This window comes from Solanum stenotomum, chromosome 1 (assembly GCF_019186545.1).
Source record: "Solanum stenotomum isolate F172 chromosome 1, ASM1918654v1, whole genome shotgun sequence".
Classification (NCBI taxonomy): domain Eukaryota; kingdom Viridiplantae; phylum Streptophyta; class Magnoliopsida; order Solanales; family Solanaceae; genus Solanum; species Solanum stenotomum.
The window spans coordinates 80,598,862-80,618,376 of NC_064282.1; the positions used below are offsets into that span (position 1 = coordinate 80,598,862).

At 35.4% G+C, this 19,515-nt stretch overlaps 1 long non-coding RNA gene across 1 annotated transcript; it reads right to left on the reverse strand.

Moving 5' to 3' along the window:
- Positions 1 to 8,528: 8,528 nt before the first annotated feature.
- On the reverse strand, positions 8,529 to 11,491 carry LOC125841432 (uncharacterized). The gene is made up of 3 exons (XR_007443802.1): positions 11,417 to 11,491; positions 10,905 to 10,981; positions 8,529 to 8,861 (listed from the first exon to the last, which is right to left on the reverse strand). It is a non-coding gene; the product is annotated as an uncharacterized LOC125841432 (long non-coding RNA).
- Between the last annotated feature and the right edge of the window lie 8,024 nt (positions 11,492 to 19,515).

Below are 19,515 nucleotides of genomic sequence, written 5' to 3' on the forward strand. Positions count from 1 at the left end.
ATGGATTCGCTTGAAGGTTCTAGCTTGTCGACTAGCTTGTGGATTCACTTGAAGGTATCTGCACGCTTCAAGAGGTATTCTTGAATTATATTTTAGAAAATTTATGTATTCTAGCATAAAGTATGTGTTGTCTATTATTAATGTAAGTAGTATGATTCTGGTATACTTCCGTTGTGCATATATATTTCCAACACTTTATATCACTAGCTGGAACCATTTTCCATTGTCTTTAAAAATAGTTGTTGGAAATGACCTCGGCATAAGAACAATCGCTAGCAAAGACCTCGACATCATAAATCATCACATGTCTCATCACGGTGCTCACAATCAATGCATACAAGCAATATCATATCACATAGAAGAGACATCAATTCACACAATTCAAATCCGCATTCATACTTTCAAGCATTTCATCAATCAATCAACCAGGGTCGCAATAAGGCAACTCACATTGTCATGTTCATCACATAGACTCTTTCATTTCAACCCTTTTTTATTCATTTATTTATAATGAGTGGACAATTTAAACCCTTCACCTCATCCCCATTACTCCCAACACAAAAGAAATAAAGGAAGTACACGAAATCTACTAGAATACGAGGTTTAGGAAGTCACTTTCCTTAAATTTATCAACAATCACACCAAGAGTTGAGTCTTCCTCTTCCGAATCACCTCTAAAGTCCCACAATCTATAATAATCATGTTTTCACAGTCACTCATCGAAAACAAAAATTCCCTAATAAATTAGGTAAAGAAATGGGTCAATCAACTCATAACCTAATTTCAAAATAGAGGTTTGAATCCAGAAAACAATACTTGAAAAAATTACTCAAGGCTTTAGGAAATCATTGGTGAAAACAATTTCGAAAGAGGATTCAAAATCAGTTCACAAACTAAGTTTACTTCAAAACTCAAGTTCATGAAGAACCCCTAATTTATCAATCCAAAATACTGATTTAAACTCATAAATTCAATAATAATAATGGGTAATTGAAGATTTAGAGTTAAGAAACATTACCCAACTATTTTATCGTGAAAAACACAATTGAAATTTCCTCTGTCGAGTTTTCAAAGCTTCAAAAATGAAAATGGCTAAGAAACCCCAAAATTTGGGTCTAAATACTGCCAGGGGTCCTACACAAACATGGATCCCTGCCCGCGAATGCAGGATTTAATAAGTTGGATCTTCCCAAAAGTGGAAGGTCTCCTGAGAACACGGAGGTCAACACCTCGACCTCTAGCGAACACGGTAGAGACTCCACGAACGTGGAGTCCTCACCCCTTACCCTCTACGAATGCAGCCATAATCTCTACGAACGTGGAGGATGCACCATAACATAAAAGAAAAATCATCCAGATATCAAACTATAAAAGGACCCTCGGGATTTATTCAGAACTCCGTGCACACAAACCACATAAGCAAAATAGTTATACTCGACCATCTGAACTAAATGGAATTGTTAAAACTCGAATCTGAGGTCTCCTAACCTGACATACATGAAAATCACAAGAAACTAACTCAACGCCTAAAAATGCTAAAACAAGCTTGGGACTCCTCAAAAATTAACCAAGACCTCACCTAGTCTTAATATCATCCCCAGAATCAAATGGAACTCTCAAAATTCTGATTCGAGCATTCGAACCCCGAATGTTCACAAAAGTCAACCCAAAGGCTAAAATTCCACAATTACACAACTTGAAACCTCAAACCCTCAAAAAGACTCGAAATCAGGAACCGAAAACACCCACAAATCAGATATCACATGATGGGACTGATGGAATCGACAAAATTCCAAACTAACACTGAAAAACACCAAAAGACACCAAACTCACTTTCTTACCAACTTAGCCTTTCAGGCTCAAAATTTTTCATATTCTCAACTTTTAACTTAAAGTACAAAACCAACTTAGCATTTGCACAATGATTTTCAACAATGGCTAACCGACTTCCATTTTTTATTTTTCATGAAGTTAGTTTTTTGGATGACCATCTAAATTATAGAAATAACATAGTAAAGCAATCTTTTTTTTTAGTATTTCAATCAGTATATACTAGTATAGGAGACTTATGAGATTTATTTTTTTGTAGAAGCAAATCTATAACTATCAGGATTTATGTTGTTGGTCGTTGGAAATTCGCATAGAATGGATGAATTTCCTTTATCTAGAGTCCAACATCCACAAAATATGCAGAGCATTTTTCTTTTATGTTTGATCGATAAACCTAACCGTCTAATGTGGTGGATTGAAAATCTATTTTTTGCTAAACACATAATGTTGTATTTCTACATCAAGGGTTAGGGTTAAGTATCATGACAGTCTAAGGGCTATATGACTTATTGGTGGACTTGACCCAATAATGATTATAAAATCTACACAACTATGCAAGCATAAATCTTATATTTACTCCTTAAACTCCTACTTTAAAGCTATTATATTATTTTAAGGGATAATGCATATGTACCAAATTGTCATGACCCAAAATCATAAGTTATGATAAAAATCATGAATACGGCTATATGAGGCAGTGCAACCTCATTTCACCTGCAACACTAAACACCTATATTTATTTTGCAAAATGAACCTATATTTTTCATAATTACAGTTTTTATTACTCATTACACGAATGTGTTTCATAGAATATAAAATATCATTATAATGAGTCTACACAAATTAACACGGGATGCACGTGTCAAAAACTAGCTGTTAGAAAAACAAAAAAATAAGAAATAATAAAGTTGTCTTTTTTACAAAAAAAAAAAAGATACCCATTATCACTTTTGAATCAAAATCTATTCTGGTGTAAAATTACTTTTGTATTTGTTTGTTTCTATATGCTTGGTTACAAACTACAATAAACAATTGAAGTACACGAAAACATCTTATTTTTATTTTCAAATTGACTAATACAAACCATTCATTTAAAGTTAAATATTCATCATTTGCACAATGATTTTCAACAATGGCTAATCGACTTCCATTTGTTATTTTTCATGAAGTTGATTTTTTGTATGACCGTCTAAATTATAGAAATAAATTAGTAAAGCAATATTTTTTTTAGTATTTCAATCGATAAATACTAGTATCGGAAACTTACTAGATTCATTTTTGCAGAAAATAATCTATAACTATCACGATTTGTGTTGTTGGTCATTGAAAATTCCCACAAAATGGAAGAATTCCCTTTATTCAGAGTCCAATATCCACAGAAGATGTAGAAAATTTTAATGTTGGATAGATAACTCTAGCCGTCTAATGTGGTGGAAATAAAATCTATTTTTTGCTACACCCATAATGGTGTATTTATATATCAAGGATTAGGGTTAAGGATCACAACAATCTAATGGGCAATATAACTTATTGATGAACTTGACCCAATAGTTGTTAGAAAATCTACACAAATAAGCTAGCATAAGCCTTATATTTACTCCTAAAAATCCTACTTTAAACCTATTGTATTATTTTAAAGGATAATGTATAAGTACCAAATTGACATGACCAAAAATCACAAGTTGTCATGAAAAGTAGTGATATAGCTATATGAGGCAGTGCAACCTCCGCTTATTTCACCTGCAACTCTGAACACCTATATTTTTTATTTGCAAAATGAACTTATTTTTCTTATGATTACACTTTTTATTACTCATTACACGATTGTGTCTCATAGAATATAAATATCATTAAAATGAGTCTACACAAATTAACATGGGACACATGTGAAACGAACGTGCCCAATACTTGTTAAAAAATAAAAAAATAAGAGATAAAATGGTTAAATTTTTTTTAAAAAAATATAATTACCTTTATCACTTTTGAATCAAAATCTATTCTGGTGTAAAATTAATTTTGTCTTTGTCTGTTTCTATATGATCAGTGACAAACTCCAATAAACAATAGAAGTACTAGCAAACATCTTACTTTTATATTTTTTTAAATATTAAAAAAAACCATTCAAGTGAAGTTAAATATTCATCATTTGCACAAAAATTTTCAACAATGGCTAATCGACTTCTATTTGTTATTTTTCATGAAGTTGATTTCTTGGATGACCATCTAAATTGTAGAAATAACTTAGTAAAGCAACCTTTTCTTTAGTATTTCAATAGTAAAATACTAGTATAGGAGACTTACGAGATTCATCTTTGCAGAAGTAGATCTACAACTATCACGATTTGTGTTGTTGGTTGTTGGAAATCCTCACAGAATGGATGAATTGCCTTTATCCAAAGTCCAATATCCACTGAAAATGCAAAACATTTTTTTTATTTTGGATAGATAACCCTAGCCGTCTAATGTGGTTGAAAGAAAATCTATCTTTTGCTACACTCATAATGGTGTAATTATACATCAAGGGTTAGAGTTAAGGATCATGACAATCTAATGGGCTATATAACTTATTGATGGAACTGACCCAATAATTATTAGAAAATCTACACAATTGAGTAAGCATAAGCTTTATATTTACTCCCTAAAATTCTACTTTAAAGTTGTTGTATTATTTTAAGGGATAATGCATAAGTACTAAATTGTCATGATCCAAAATCACAAGTTGTGATAAAAGCAAGTATATGGCTATAGGAGGCAGTGAAACCTCCTGTCATTTCACATTTAGTTCTAAACACCTATATATTTTTAATAAAATGAATCTATAATTGTTACAATTACATTTTTTATTACTCATTACACAAATATGTTTCATAGAATGTAAAATATCATTAAAATGAGTCTACACAAATTCACACGGGACACACGTGCAACGCATGTGCCCAGCAATAGCTGTTAAAAAAACAAAAAAAATAAGAGATAAAAAGGTTATATTGTTTATTAAAAAATAACCCTTTATCACTTTTGAATTATAATCTAGTATGGTGTAAAATTACTTTTATCTTTGATTGTTTCTATATGCTCAGTTACAAACTCCAATAAACAATCGAAGTGCTAGCAAATATCTTATTTTTATTTTCAAATTGTATATACAACCCAATCAATTGAAGTTAAATATTCATCATTTGCACAATGATTTTCAACAATTGTTAATCGACTTCCATTTGTTATTTTACATGAAGTTGATTTGTTGGATGACCATCTAAATTATAGAAATAACTTAATAAAGGAACCTTCTTTTTAGTATTTCAATCGGTAAATTCTAGTATAGGAGACATACGAGATTCTTTTTTAAAGAAGAAGATCTATAACTATTACGATTTGTATTGTTGATAGTTGGAAATCCTCATAGAATGGATGAATTCCTTTTATCCAGTGTCCAATTTTCACAGAAGGTGCATAACATTTTTCTTTGTTGGATTGATAACCCTAGTTATCTAATGTGGTGGAAAGAAAATATATTTTTTCTACACCCATAATAGTATATTTATACATCAAGGGTAAGGACTAAGGTTCATTACAATTTAATGGTTTATATAACTAATTAAAGGACTAGACCCAATAATTGTTAGAAAATCTACACAACTAAGCAAGTATCAACTTTATATTTACTCCTTAAAATTCTACTTTAAAGTTATTGTATTATTTTAAGGGATAAAGCATAAGTATCAAATTGTCATGACCCAAAATCCCAAGTTATGATGACAAGAAAGGAATATGGCTATATGAGGCAGTGCAACTTCCTGTTATTTCACCAGCAACCCTAAACACCTATATTTTATTTGCAAAATGAACTTATATTTATTACCATTATATTTTTATATCTCATAACACAAATGTGTTTCATATAATATAAAATATCATTAACATGAGTCTACACAAATTAACATGGGTCACAAGGGCAACGCACGTGCCAATGACTAGTTATTAAAAACAAAAAATAAATAAGAGATAAAAAGGTTTTCATTTTTTGACAAAAAAAATTAAGACACTTTTGAATCAAAATCTATTTTGGTGTAAAATTATTTTTCTCTTTGTTTGTTTCTATATGCTTGATTTACAAACTGTTGGAAAACTCTATGCACAGCAAAAGCATATCATAATCTTACTGCTTACATGAATAATACATAACCAATATTATTTATTCTAGAACACATAATCATGCTAGAACACATAAATTTATTGAATTTAATTCGATAAATACCTCTTGAAGCGTGAGCAGATAGCTTCAAGCGAATCTCCAAGTTAGACGGACCTTCAAGCGAATCCACAAGATAGACAACAGCTATGGTCTTCTACAGTGATCCCAAGTTCACATCTGAACTCTCTCAATACTTGGGTGGGCAAGTATCGAATAGAAAACTAATCAATCTAGGGCTAGAAGAATCCCTATTTATAGAGATTTCTTCACAGTCCAAAGAGGAGAACCAAACACACGTTATTTTTCTTCAACCGAAAAATACACGCTAGTTTTCTTTTTATAAGAAAACTAACGCCTGTCCCCTTTTCCCTTTAGAAATAGGATTCTGAGTTCTAGTTAAATATGGGCACTGGAGGGACCACATAATTAATTACTGAGGCTTCCTATTATGGAAATAATTCCAAATAATTAATTTAAATTATTCTTACCATAATAAATTACAAATCATTCCACTAGAAATTCGTAATTGCACTCCTCTATTTATATTTTGTAATTCCCTATTAAACACTTATGTAATTCCCCATGTTAAGATTTCAAATACTAATAAATAAATTAAATTACTGACGAATTTAACTTAATGATTAATTTCCTTTAGAGCACTACTTAACTTATTTTATGTGTCAGATTCATAAATCCACTTGCAAGGTTTGACACGATGAAAACTTATAAGTTTCTCAAAAAGGCATATCAATCAATTTCTATAACGAGAAATGGATTCCATCAACTAACTTATTATTTCACCAATATATATTATTATCATCCAACTTACCAGGCATATTGACCCATCTCATAATCTCACCTTTTAATAAATCGAAACAATAATTAATATATAGAGATCATAATATTTATAGCAGGATTAAGAATATAAGTACATTTAATAGTTTAGAGAATATGTTTTGTCAGTCAGTCTAAAACAACTATCTCTACTCGATCCCGTTCAATACATACAAAATGCACTAGCACAAGAAGTTGGAACTATACCTTTCCCATAATCAAGATAAATTACATATAATCTTGTGCTACAATCGTACCGATGGCATGTCCAATTTCCATCCTAGATTGTGAACAAAAAGCTTTATACTTATAAGAACCGATGATTTAATCTTCTGTGTATAAGCTAAAACTCTACACACTAAATCATCTACTATATAAGTAAACAGACACCATAAACAAATATATGATCTATTAAAATTGAAAAATATTTATTCTATAATAAATATTATTTCTTAACACATGGTTAATAGTATATATCCCAACACAAACTCCCATAAACAATTGAAGTACTAGCAAACATCTTTTTTTTTTTCAAATTGTATAATATAAACCATTCATTTAAAGGTAAATATTCATCATTTGCACAATGTTTTTCAACAATGACAAATCGACTTCCGTTTGTTATTTTTCATGAAGTTTATTTCTTGGATGACCGTCTAAATCATAGATATAACTTAATAAAGCAATACTTTTTGTAGTATTTCAATCGGTAAATACTTGTATTGGAGACTTACGAGATTCTTCTTTGCAGAAGCAGATCAATAACTATAATGATTTGTGTTGTTGGTCGTTGGAAATCCTCACAAGATGGATGAATTCCCATTATCCAGAGTCCAACATGCACCGAAGATGCAGAATGATAGATAACCCTAGGCAACTAATGTGGTGGAAAGAAAACTATTTTTGCTACACCCATAATGGTGTATTTATACACCACGGGTTAGTGTTAAGGATCATAACAATATAATGGGCTATATAACTTATTGATGGATCTGACCCAATAACTATTAGAAAATCAACTAAGAAAGCATAAGACCTACATTTACTCTTTAAAATCCTACTTTAAAACTATTATATTATTTTAAGGGATAATGCATATGTACCAAATTGTCATGACCCAAAATCATAAGTTATGATAAAAATCATGAATACAGCTATATAAGACAGTGCAACCTCCTGTCATTTCACCTGCAACACTAACCGCCGCCGAAATCCTTGCTCCTGGCTTATATTCACATAGACCACTACTCCCAGCAATGGGGGGGGGGGGGGGGNGGGAAGGGGAGTGGGTAGCCGGGCTCCTTTCACTTAACTGGTTACTTAGGACTTTTTTCTACGATGTTCGAGATCTTTGTCTCCCAGAGGTCAATACATTAAGTTTCTATCTATTGTTTTAAAATCTTTCCATACATCACATCTTTTATTGTTGTTTTATCTTGAGTTGAGTATGCAGGGTTGAGTATCTTGAGTTGAATATCTAATCTTTGAATATCTTATTCTTGAGTTGAGTTTAGTTGAGTGAGTTGAGAAGAGGTAAGTATGTTTCCTTTTTATCAACTTCAAGCTTATGTTTATGCTTTAAAATTCCCCTTACATGCTCGTACATTCCATGTGTCACGACCCGATTTAACAAGTCATGATGGCACCTACTATAACCCGCCAGCAGGTAAGCCAACCCGTAACCCGGAACAACAAGTAATGGGTCTGAGGGTAGAAATTAAACAAGAGTAGGCAAATAACAATATAAACAGGCGGACACAAACCAAAAACATATATACAAATAAAGATCCCTCCCAGAACCTGGAAGTCACTAGTACAGAGCTACTACAAAATGAGTACAAGTCCTAAAACCGGACAACAGAGACTGGACTGTCTCGAAAGGAAAAAGACAAGTCTATATATACAGATGGAGACTGAAATAGTACAAAACGCCGTGTGCTCACCCCCGTCTCCAGATAAGTCTACTCCAAGCTAGATCAACGCTGGCTACTAGTGCTCGGACCTGCATCACAAAATAGATGCAGAGCGTAGCATGAGTACCAAAACAACAGGTACCCAGTAGGCATCATCGGCCGACTGAGCAAGATAAGCAAAAGTAAACTGAAATGCAAATAAAGGGTCACATCAAGTGCAAAGAGTAGTAAATGGGGGGTATGTACACGAGCGTACAGGCAACAAAGACAAGCAATCTAACTAACTCCGCCGGGCTCCCATAAACCCGACGGGTACGCTCGTGCACAATAAAAGAAACCACCTGCACGGACCCCCATAAGCCCGGCAGATGGACTGACAGTTGAAGTAAAATAATGGAGCTAGAAGGTCTATCACAATATTACCAATTTCCGGACTTGTAACTGAACCATTCCCAATCATATTCCAAGATCTCATTACGTCCCGGACTTTAACCGGAATCTCTCCAACCTCCAAAACCTCAACCTGCAGATGAGAGTAATCAAGACTAAACTGAAGCTTTAGTGAGGAATTGGGAATACACCACGTGCAAGCTGGACCACGGACTCGAACCGGGTACTATAGCTAATGAGTCAACCTATATGGGCTGGACCACGGACTCGAACCGGGTGCTGTAGCCAAAGGTCGGGCACGGGTGGGCTGGACCACGGACTCGAACCGGGTGCTGTAGCCAAAATCAGATCACAGGTAAGCTGGACCACGGACTCGAACCGGGTACTGTAGCTAAGCCTGGACATAAATGAGCTGGACCACGGACTCTAACCGGGTACTGTAGCTGAAACCAGATCACAGGTAAGCTGGACCACGGACTCGAACCGGGTACTGTAGCTAAGCCTGGACATAAATGAGCTGGACCACGGACTCTAACCGGGTACTGTAGCTGAAACCAGATCACAGGTAAGCTGGACCACGGACTCGAACCGGGTACTGTAGCTAAGCCTGGACATAAATGAGCTGGACCACGGACTCTAACCGGGTACTGTAGCTGAAACCAGATCACAGGTAAGCTGGACCACGGACTCGAACCGGGTACTGTAGCTAAGCCTGGACATAAATGAGCTGGACCACGGACTCTAACCGGGTACTGTAGCTGAAACCAGATCACAGGTAAGCTGGACCACGGACTCGAACCGGGTACTGTAGCTAAGCCTGGACATAAATGAGCTGGACCACGGACTCTAACCGGGTACTGTAGCTGAAACCAGATCACAGGTAAGCTGGACCACGGACTCGAACCGGGTACTGTAGCTAAGCCTGGACATAAATGAGCTGGACCACGGACTCTAACCGGGTACTGTAGCTGAAACCAGATCACAGGTAAGCTGGACCACGGACTCGAACCGGGTACTGTAGCTAAACCTGGACATAAATGAGCTGGACCACGGACTCTAACCGGGTACTGTAGCTGAAACCAGATCACAGGTAAGCTGGACCACGGACTCGAACCGGGTACTGTAGCTAAGCCTGGAAAAAGTAAGCTGGACCACGGACTCTAACCGGGTACTGTAGCTAAGAATCAATATCCAACCATCCGTCGCGGGAAATATCACCAAACCGATTACCATAAATAATCCTTTTAGTCCGACCCTCATATACCCCAAATCGCCGAGGAAGTATCCAATAATGAGTAAGCTAGACCACGGACTTTAACCGGGTATTTGTAGCCGATATAAAAGCAGGGCATTATGGATACAAGGTCATAAGCTGAGTTACCGACTATCAGACTCAAGTCTGCTATATCAGTCTACAAGGAGCTAACCGTCCGAAACGACGTCGGAAAAAGTTCTACTGCCCAACGACATCCGAAATCTCGCAAGTCTATGGCAACACTAGTCTAAGCCTAGACTAAGGCCAAACATACTTCAAATCAATATTATCATATACACCACCAGATATGGCTATTCAATAATATCAAGAGACATGCTGTCATAATCCAACACTTTCCCGAAATAAGGTCTAAGGCAGGAATTATAGAAATTTAGCATGCTCGACACCCGAACCCCTCCATACTCAAGCAAATCAATAAACAATTGCCTAAACATGCTCAATCTCACGAGAGAAAACCATAGCCTACCTGAAAGCCGATCACGCGTGCTCCAACTCACGGTACCGGATCTTTTCCTCTCCGAACGGTCTCCAAATGCTTCCCCACTAACAAAAGGTTAATCACCTCGTCATTACGAATATATTGACACTAAAATTATATTTTTCGGAGACGGACCCAAAATCGGGTCTAAAACGGGATTGTGGGGCCCACACTTAGAATCTCAAAATCGAATCCGTGGAAACGTCCCAACTACCTTACTAAACTAATATCCCAAAATTTTAGCACAAACAGATGCCCACAACACCGCAAATCAGCCACAATAATTAAAAAGGACAGCCCTTTCATCATCAATTTCCGGAAAAACGAGACCCTTTCAACCCAAACAGATTATACCACGACGATCCTTGCGAAAAACTCTACAAGTTAGCCACAAGAATGACTCAAAACGGACTTACGATGATCAAGATCTCACATTTCAAAAATTCAACAACAAAACATCCGAAAATCACACTGGCAGTGGCTAAAAATTGATTTCTTACCTCAACGAAGCCTCCCCTCGCGTTTTCGAGATCACCGCTAGATTCCCCTCGAAATTCTCTTGAAGTTTGCCTTTTGAATCACTTAATTTGGATTAAAAATGAAGGAGCAATCTCAATTTGAAGTTGAACAAAAATTTGGACGAAATTCGTTCTTAAAAATCTGGAAATTTCCACCTCTGCCACGTGTCGTCACGTGGCTCTGCCACGTCACCGCCGCGTCAAAATTTTACAACCCTCCAAACTTAAATTTCGATGTTTCGGACTCGTTCGGAGTCGGAAAAATACAAACCTTATATGGAATCTGATTGGAAATGATATTTCGGACTCAATGGTGAAGGCGGAATTTCCATTTGGAGCTCGCTTCGACGAAAAGTGGGTCCCACACCCAGTATCATTTTGAGCCAGATTCCACTACTGCTATCTAAAGTCTCGGGAAGTGAACAAAGGGTCGTTCTAGACCAAAATCGATCTTCCGAAGCTAACCTAGCTGTCAGAATTTTCATCTGAGCACGTCTTCCAAGAAGGTTGACCAAAGTCAACTTTTCAAGTTATAAAAATCTCCAAAACAGGAGAACGGGCCTAAAACCCAAACGAACGACCAGGCGACCGAACAGTCAGTGCCAACAAGTCATAAATGACTTGGGGTCGCTACAGGAACGCTCTAAACGATGAAATGAATTCTTTAATTTAAAAATGACCTGGAGGGTCATTACACCATGTACTGAGCCATTTAGCCTACATCATTTTATGATGCGGATACAGTTATTCAGGATTATCAACAAGTGCTTCAATGAGGTCATGGGATATTATAGTCAGCTTTGGTGAACCTTTTCATATTTTTGAGGATTTCACTTTTATCTTACAGTTAGTAGTTTTGAGATATCGTGGGTCGTGTCTCGATATTTTTCCAAAATAGTAGAGTCTTCATAGATAGACAAAGTTGAGTAATTTTTAGTATATATCTTCTTTGAGTTGTTTTTTAAAAAACTCTAGTTTATCTATTGAATAGTTTTCAGATCTTTTTAAAGATTGAGTATTTGAGTTATTGAACACAATTCAGTCTTTAAGTTTTTGTATGCTTGAGTTAGTCTTCCACTTGTAGTCAGCCACGTTGAGGGTTCGCTTGGGGATCAGCAATGGTTCTTGAGTGCCGGCCACGTCCAGGGTGTATGCTCGGGGCGTGACAAACTTGGTATCATAGTACAGAGTTCAAGTGTCCTAGGGTGTCTATGAAGCCGTGTTAGTAGGATCTTATTTATGGTTATGAGGGCCCCAGTTCTATAAATGAGGTACTACAGACATTGTAGAAAAGTTTCCCTTCTTTCATACTCTCGTGCAGTAGAGCTAATTCATAGAAACATATTGTAACTCGTGTGTTCTCGTATCCATTTTACTACCCCTTATACTAGAGGTGGTTGAAAAGAAAAGTCACTTCTTTATCAGTGAGTTTCTCTTAGCAAGTTTTGAAGAAGTTATGAGACTCCAAAGGGGCTTGAGAGAAGCCTAGGAGTGAGTTAAATGTTGAGTTCGAGAAAATGCACTCATATTCATGTGAATCATGCATTTGAGGTAAAAGCGAGTTTTACTCTTTTCTCTAAGCCCTGTTTCAGTTGAGACCCTGATGAGGGAGTATGTTTAGATCTTGGGTACTATTCTCATCCAAAAAGTTAGCATGAGTTATGAAATTATGAGTAGTAGTAGTGAAAGTGCCTAGAGTTAGAAGAAAGTATGCAGAGGTTCAGTAATCAGAGGAAATGAGATAGTGATGGGGCAGATTATGTTATTGCAAGCATGTACCCATTCAGTTATAAGTGATGAGTTCCTTTATGAGTGGAATAACAAATAATAATGTTGTAGAGAGTTCTTGATAGAAGGAAGATGAATAGTTACTAGTCTGCATGAGATATACTTTTAACTAGAATAAAGTTGATGTCGATGTGCCATCATGTTAGAGGAGACTAAAGATATGTGTTGAATAGAAGCACGGAGTATTCATGAAGTGATAGATCTAAGCTAAGCTGATGATTTGTTTGAGAGGGTCATGATGTTCCAAAGGCTATAGAACGATTAAGTAAAGAGGTATAATAAGTGGGTGAATAGTATTGAGGGTTTGAAAAGGGGATGTAGACCAGTTTACAGATGATGGAATCGGTCCATAGCTTTCTAGTGTCAGCTTTAGACCTAAGGGGGAGATGATAAGATGAGAAATCAAGTCAAGTGTTGAGAATAATGTAGTAATTAGTTCAAAAGAGTATGGGAGATATCTTTTCAGACGTCCTTGTAGTAGTGGAGTGATGTTAGAAGAAGAAGGTTAATGTCCTCATCATGATAATGATTGTGTGATACTTCCATCTAAAGTTATAAATAAGGAGAAAGAGGAGGATGAGATTTTACTATGAGAAATAGATAAATGAGAGCCTGTAGTTGGTTCCGAGTAGTAATGCATGTAAGTTCAGTTGGTAGAGATGATGAGGGGATGAGAAGTTCTTAGAAAGTGGGTTAGTAGGAGAATATAGACTGGTTAAAGGTTCTAAGCTTGAATGTGGTGTTGTTAAACATGAGGTAGTTCTTGATATGAGCCCAATGTTGATTAAATGAGGTGGTAAAGAGTAATGTTCTTGGGATGAGACTCCCTATAGAGAGGTATAGAGCCCGATCCTTAGGATTTGGGTTAAACTTGAATATAGTAAGAGCGTGTCACTAGACTCAGGCCTTAGTAAGAAAAGTCATGTACCTTTGTGAGAGCAGTGAGTTGCAGCCAATGAGGAATGATATTCCTAGTCTTACTTCATGCTAAGATTTCCTTTGTTTAAGATAAGGTAACTTCAGAGAGAGTATCACTACGTTCAAAATAGCATCGTTCTAGACATTCATGCTATAGTAGATACCAACTATTGGTACAAATCAGTCCAGCCTATGTTAGTAGGCAAGTTCGCGAGTCAAGGGAGATAGTAAGAGTAGCCCCGTTCCATAGCCAGTCCAGCCGTCATTCGAGGACGAATAATCCCAAGACGGAGATAATGTAACACCCTAGAAAATTTTGTGCTAAGACTCGAACCCTTCTTTATGGAGACTAAAATTTTTTGGAGGAATTTAAAATTTTCTTAGGTGTTAAGGTCACTAGATGAAGCACCTTGAGTTCCAAAAGGAACCAAAGAGAATTCCTTCAAGTCATTTGTTAGTTCTTTTAAGTTTTGCGTCAACTTAAAATGACTATAAATTTTAGCACATGATGAATTAGGAGACCCATAAGATATCAAATGAAAGGTCTTGGAATCTTCTTTCCAACACCACTGAGTTTGCTAATTTTTGAGCTCATACGAGAAAGATATGCCCTTTTGAAGTCAGGCTGTCCATTTAGGGAAGTTACCCAAAAATAGGAGGGGTATTTTAGTCTTTTCCTTACCCCACTTATTCTAAACGTGAATTACACCCAATTAAGGGTCTAAACTGATTAAATCAGTTTCATTCATTCCTAAAATCATTTAGGGTTTAGAGAGAAGATTCAAGAGAAGAAAAAGTTCAAAGTTTCAAGCGTTCGTTCAAGAAATTCAAGATTTCACCGAGAACCTAGTTCTTTGCTATATGTAAGCTTCCATATTGTTGGGTTTATTTACCCACACGCCAATCATGACATTCTTTTGCGAATCGATCCATAAAAATTGAGCAATTTAATTTCTTGATGAGTTCTTGGTAAGTGTTCTTAAATTTTCCTTATCGATTAAGTTTTGATGTAAGATTCTACTTGGGTCAACTTCAAACGACCATATATCTTGGAATATAAAGAGTTACATGGTCCATAAACTATCAAATTAAAGGTATTTGAATCTACTTTTCAACGCCACCAATTTCTCGTTAATCCAATTTTTGAGTAAAAAGTTATGACTATTTTAGCAACCCGATACAGTGATGTTATGAATTAGCCAACGGAAAAACATTAAAAAGGGTCGTTTTTGTCTTTTTACCCTCAAGAAAACCCTAAACGAATTTATTGATTAATAAAAGGCTCAAAACAATCAGATTTTCAACTTTTAATGCATCATTCTCTTCTTTCTCAAACCCTAGGGCCTAAAACTCAAAACAATCAGATTTTCATCTTTTAATACATCATTCTCTTCTCTCTCAAACCCTAAGGAAAAATCAAAGTAGAAGACTCCATTCAAGATTCTTTCAATCTTTTTTCAGGATTCTTCTTCAAGGTTAGTCTTTCTCCAAGAATTCCATTCTTTTCAACTCAAGTTCCTCCATACAATTATGAATCACTAATAAAAACCATAATTCTTGGCCATAGAGATTTCAAGAAACTAATTCAAGAATATCAAGAAAGGTTTTCTTATTCAAGATTCTTCAGGAACCTTGTTCTTCCAAGTCTGTAAGGCTATCATAGTGTTGGACTAGTTCATCCTCACGCCTTACATCTACTTTCAAATAAGTAAAAGAGTAATCTAGGATTTTACCCCTAGATTTGAGTATTCTTGAGAAAAGTTGATTTTGAGTTCTTGAATTCCTGATGCTTTTGAAATTCTATTCTTAAGATTTGAGTTTCACTATTTTTATTGAGATCCTTGAGTTGATTTGTTCATGTCTATAATTCAGCATGAACCCTATTTTGAGTTATAAATCTTGAGAAGTTTTTCAAAGCCAACACTTGAGTTTTAAACTGAGTTTTGAGGAAGTAAGTATGAGAATGAGAAGAGTCGTATACATGAGTTACATATTATTATTTAGACCCTTGAGTCGAGTCATTCATGCCCATAAATTCTGCATGAACTCCATCAGTTGAGTTTCTTTGAGAGGAGTAGTATTTTCAAGTTCTAAGTCTTGAGTATTGAGTTCCTAATCAGTTTGGGAATATATTAATAATCATGGGGCTACTATATGTTACCCATGAAGGTCCTTGAGTTGAGTGGTTCATGCCCATAATTCCGCATGAACTTTATGAGTCAAGCAGTCTTGAGATGAGAGGTATCATTGAGTCCTTGAGTTGAGTAGTTCATGCCCATAATTCCGCATGAACCCTCTGAGTCAAGCATTCTTGAGATGAATAGTATCATTGACTCTTTGATTTCTGGAGTTGTTGAGTTCCAAGTATTGAGTTCTATGCATGGTTATTGAAAACCTTGAATTGATTCATTCAAATCCATAATTCAGCATGAACCCTATTTTAAGAAGTTTTTTTACAAATTGTTTTAAAACTTGTTTTAAAGACTTGAGCACTGAGTTGAGGAAGAGTAGAGCTGAGTTCATTTTCATTAAAATGATATATAGGAACTAAGTATTCCCAAGAGTAAAACAAATTTTACATTTAGGATGAGAGGAAACTGAGATTTCCAAAAGAGTTTTGAGCAGTTTGAGTACCATCTCTTTTAAGAAAAAGATTTTTGGGTAATAATCTCAAAAAAAAAAAGAGTTATGTTTTCAAACATATGAGCTGGTATAGTTTGGGAGTAGTATTGAGCACCGATAAGAGTTCATACAACTCACAACCCCCATAAACCATGTAGCCAACGTGGCTAGAAAGGGTCATACTTTTTAGATGATTCCTTAATGCTTTTCAGCATAAACCAGTGGATCCACATAGTTGAGGAGTTCTATACCCCAGCACGGTATAGGACAATTCTGGTAGCGTGGGTGAGATGTTGTATCATCACACAACTCATAGTGATGGTTGTGGATTAGAAAATCTCCTATAGAGTTATATTGTATTTTTATATACAAATTTAGTTGTTATTGTATTCTTCAATACATTGAGTTTCTATCTACTGTTTTAAAAGTTTTCCATATATTGCATCTTTTATTGTTACCTTATCTTAAGTTGAGTATCAGGAGTTGAGTATTCAAGGTTGAGTATCGTGAGTTGAGTATCTTATTCTTGAGTTGAGTTTAGTTGAGTGAGTTAAGAAGAGGTAAGTATGCTTCCTTTTTATCAAGTTCAAGCTTATGTTTATGCTTTAGAATTCCCCTTGCATGCTCGTACATTCCATGTACTGAGCCATTTGGCCTGCGTTTCATGATGCAGATACATGTATTCAGGATCATCAACATGCGCTTCATTGAGGTCATGGGATATTCCAATCAGCTTTGGTGAACCTTTTCATATTTAAGAGGACTTCACTTTTATCTTACATTTAGTAGTTTTGAGATGTCGTGGGTCTTGTCAAGATATCCTTCTGAAATAGTAGAGGCTTCATAGATAGACAAAGTTGAGTAGTTTTCAGTATGTATCTTCTTTGAGTTGTTTTCTTACAATCTTTTAGTTTATATATTTAGTAGTTTTCAGATCTTTTTAAAGATCGAGTATTTGAGTTATTGAACACAATTAAGTTTTTATGTTTTTGTATGGTTGAGTTAGTTTTCCGCTTGTAGTCAGCCAAGATGAGTGTTCGCTTGGGGACCAACAATGGTTCTCGACTGTCGGCCACGTCCAGGGTGTATGCTCGGGTTATTACATACACTCTCCACAATATACATGATACTTCTAAAAAGTACATCAAGTGTTTGTGACCCATGGGGGACTCGCAAAATCCATATACCGACATGGACAATCTCTATGTGTCTATGCGGATGATCTCAACGCACTATCATAAAATCAAACCAATGCCCCCAGCACAAACAATCTCCACGTGTAGTGGCATATGTAAGGTTTTTTTCAAGCGGTGACACCTTTAAAGTATATATATAAATATATATATATATATATATATATATATAACACAATTCACATATATTATTATATCTTTTCCAACAAGTAATAAAAAAATTAAACTTTTTCTAGATAAATTTCTGTTTTCAAAATAATCTCCTAAAATATAATAATGCTACATAGTAATTTTTATATAAAATACCAAAAAAAGAAAAAAAAAAAAGCAAAGGAAGAATAGAAAGAAGAAAAAAGAAGAAAAACAAGGTTGTCACTCATGACAATCACACAAAAATTGGTGCACTTAACCGACCGAGTTTTTAACATTGTATAATATATATTTTCTATTTTCTATATATATATATATATATATAAATATATTGTAAAATTTTCTGACGAAGCAGTATCCGGTGACACCCATTAAGCCTTTCTAGCTCCATCTCTGTCCATGTGCCCAACTTATATGTCACGCTCGGAGCCTACACCCTGGACGTGGCCGGCATTCGATAACCATTGATGATCCCCAAGTGAACCCTTGGCCTGGCTGATTACTTAGCGGAAGACTTACTCAAGCAAATAGACAACTTTAAATACATAATTAAACTAAATAATCTCAATTAAACTCAACTCAAATAAATGTCTGGAAAAACTTAATAAAGTATAAGTTATAGTTTTCAAGATCTCAAAACAGAAAGGAACATATTTAAAGACTCATCAACTCTAACTATCTATGAAGCATCTATAGTTCAACATGGATGTTGGGACAAGACCCACATCACCCTAAAATGACTAAACACAAAGGAAAAGGAGAGTCCTCTAGAATTCAAGGAGGCTCACCAAAAGCTAACTAGAGTGCCAAATGATCTCAATGAAGCGTCTGTTAATGATCCTGAACACCTATATTTGCATCATAAAAGATATAGGTTGAATGACATCAGTACATTGAACGCACGAGTATGTAATATAGCCGAGGTGAAATAACTCAATGAAAGGACTGCAAAAGATATATCATAAACTCAACTGAATGTAAAGAATTAAAGGAATGAAATTATTTAACTTTAAAATATACTTTCTCATCTCTAAACTTTAACATAATAAGTGAAATATAAAATAAAAATATACTTTAACTCTATTGGCATACTCTCTAGCCAACAACCATGACAACAAGATACGTGATGATACATCATCTTTTCCACACTGCCAGAACTGTCATATATGGTGTCGGGATATACAACCTCTCAACCAAGAGGATCAATTAAGCTCTACCCCAAGGCACTAAGGATTCATCTAAAAAGTATGATCATGTACTCATGTTGGCAAGACATGGTTTGGGGGGTTGTGAGTTGTCTGAACTCTCCCCCATATCACTGCTCAATACTACTCCTTATAATATATACTTTTGGTCAAATGTACTCCCTCCGTCCCTTTTTAGTTGTCCACTTTAGAAATGGCACACAGA